Source organism: Hipposideros armiger, unplaced genomic scaffold (assembly GCF_001890085.2).
Source record: "Hipposideros armiger isolate ML-2016 unplaced genomic scaffold, ASM189008v1 scaffold_547, whole genome shotgun sequence".
NCBI lineage: Eukaryota > Metazoa > Chordata > Mammalia > Chiroptera > Hipposideridae > Hipposideros > Hipposideros armiger.
Window position 1 is genome coordinate 287,130 of NW_017731897.1, and position 3,033 is coordinate 290,162.

The window sequence follows — 3,033 nt, forward strand, 5'->3', positions numbered from 1 at the left end:
AACCTTTTCTATGGGAGTCTCCACAACAGAAAGCTTTTAATGAGCTTAAACAGGCTCTCATTCATGCCCCTGGCCTAGGACTCCCAGACATCACCAAGCCTTTCTTCCTCTACATACATGAACATATGAGAATGGCAGTAGGAGTCCTTACCCAACTGCTAGGGGACTGGCACTGGCCAGTAGCCTACCTCTCAAAACAACTTCACTCAGCCGGACCCTCGCCCGCCGCGCACCAGCAGCCACCGCCGACAGGGCCGCCGGGCGGAACCGCGTGACTGTGCACTGGTGGCCAGGCTGGCGCCGAGCGGACAAACAGGAGCTGGAGCGCTGCGGCCGCCACCTCCCGGCTGACCCCGCGATGTGAGGCTGTCAGAGATGACTCTGGTTCTGTCCATGAATAGATTCTGCAAGCCCATTGTCTCGGAAGGAGCTGCTTAAATTGCAGGGTACCAGACACTATGGGAGGCTGAGAGCTATGAAGGCCCGAGCCCCCCAGGGCCAGCCCAGGTTCCTCTGCAGGGAGATCGGGGAGCCGGCCCCCCGCTGGCAGGATCACATTACAGGGGAATTTCAAATCCTATAACAGCATCCAAGATCACATTCTTTAAGAGGAAGTATGTGGAAGAAGAGGATTTTCACCCACCACTCAGCAGCTGTAGCCATAAAACAATCTCAATGTTTGAGGAACGCGCCCACATCCTTTATATGTCCTTAGAAAAGCTAAAGTTTATTGATGATCCTGAAGTATACCTCCGAAGATCTGTCCTCATAAACAATTTGATGAAAAGGATCCACGGAGAAATTATCATGCAGAATAACTGGTGCTTTCCTGCCTGCTCTTTCAATGGCACCTCTGCCCAAGAGTGGTTTATGGCTCAAGACTGCCCTTACCGGAAACGACTCTGGACGGCCAAAGAGGAGTGTGAAAAGTTTCATGCCTGTTGCTTTTACCAAGAATGTGGTGGCCACTACCTAAATTTACCCCTTTCAGTCAATACTCATGTTGGAAGTACCTCCACCACTGCCTCCCCTTCCTCTTCCTCCTCTTGCTCCTCATCTTCCTCTTCCTCTCCCCCTCTGCCTTTACCGAGTTGTTCCCACCAGGTGGATTTTGGCGTAGGCACTGCCCCTATTTACAAGGGTGATGGCCAGATACCTGCCAACGAAATCTTTGTTACTAATATCAGGTCACTTGGTGTTCAGGAAAAGGCCAAATTAAATTATAAGAAAGCCAATAATGACACCAGCAGGGATGGTGGCCCCCTGAGCCATGAACCTATGGGAAACGACCTTGCTTTTGAGTGCAAAGGCCAATTTTATGATTATTTCGAGACTGGATATAATGAAAAAAACAATGTAAGCGAGTCTTGGAAAAAGTCCTTGAGGAAAAAAGGAGCCTTCACCAAGCAACAAACTGTGCTGCAACAAAAGGAAATAGACATGAGCCGTCTTGTCACCGGAACTTTGAAGCATGCCCAGCATGATCAATTAGCTCTCATAAATTTTATTTTGAATGGATTTTCTAGTTTTGTACAAACCGATACAATTATGCCATGAACATGCCGTGTCATTGTAATGCCTGGAGAGCAGACTGCATAAAACATCTGTATAGTAGGCATCAGCGAGCTACTTATAAATGTGGTGATTTTACCAAGAAAACAGTTGACTTAGTGCTTAAAAGTCTATCTTGGTTTTCTTCCAGAAAAGATCAGTAGATTAGATGGGGAGCGGGGGACAATGTGCCCTTGTGATATTTCTATTACCCCCAAGGAGCCTGTCACTAGCTAAGAGACTTCAATGTTTGCCAATTAATTAGGTAGATATTTGGTAAACAAATCACTATAACCAGCAAAGGATGTCTGCTTCGTCTATATGATACAGTGGTTTTTTTCTGAATAAATGACCGAAGACAGGGAGCGAGGTGAAATGGCTTCGTGATGCTGTTAAATATTTGTACTTAACAGTCTGTGTGACAGATGAAAAGGATGGACGGGAAATGAAACACACCCGTCTAGGGGCGAGAACAGCTCAGAGGGTACTCTATGAGCTTCCTCTTGCCTGTGATGGGGGGTGAGGCTTTTAGACAAGTGTTATACAGGGCGACTTTTGGTGCCTTACTTTATCTTAATTTTTGCCAATGTGAAAATTAAGGATAAATCAGAGTTACAGCAGGGATTTAACAAACAGGAAAAAACCCCCACAGGGTGGATCAATATTGTTTGGAAACCGTTCACTTCGAACTATTGCATTCAACTTTTGATTCAACATCTCTACTCTTCCATTAGTTTTGATGCCCAATTGCTTTTCAATTTGGCATTTTTAGAAAGGGATGGAGGAAACAATAGAGAGAGCTGTTGGAAACCAGCACTAGCTGCTTGAGCTTTTCTATGGCAATTGTCTGTTGCTGGGGTTTGGGTTTTTTGGGTTTTGGGTCACTTTGTTTGGTTTGGTTTTCTTGTCCAATGAAGTTCATGAACCAGTGGCATGCATTATATTTTACTCTGCTTTGCATCATTTCACTGGTTTAGATTATACAAGCATGTGTTTTTTTTATATGACTTTTGCTGCTGATTAAGAAGCACAATATTAATAAATGATGTGGTGATCAATAAGGTTTTTTTTCATCTTAAAAAATATAAAGATTTTAGGTTTTGGAAAGTTATTTTGGAGAAATGGGACTCAGTCAGCAATAGCTAGTGTATATTTGGTCAGCATTTTTCTCAACAATTTCTTTTAAATTTTACATTTGCAAGAGGGTTCAGAATGCCCCTCTCTGAACATCCTACCTTCCACTGTAGCCAATTCCTGCTGAAAAGCTGGGTTCCAGTTCTCAAGCTTCCTAACCGACTTGGACCTCCTTAGACAATACTTCACAGGAACCTAATGCCAAACTGAGGAAATAAGTACCGTATTTGCCGGCATATAAGACGACTCGGCGTATAAGACGACCCCCTAACATTTCCACTCAAAATACAGAGTTTGTTATATGGTCGGCTGTGTGCGATTTTGCGAGTGTGGTAAAATCGCATAACA

At 44.4% G+C, this 3,033-nt stretch overlaps 1 pseudogene; it reads left to right on the top strand.

Moving 5' to 3' along the window:
• Positions 1 to 216: 216 nt before the first annotated feature.
• On the top strand, positions 217 to 1,714 carry LOC109396826 (SERTA domain-containing protein 4 pseudogene; annotated as a pseudogene).
• The last annotated feature ends 1,319 nt before the right edge of the window (positions 1,715 to 3,033 follow it).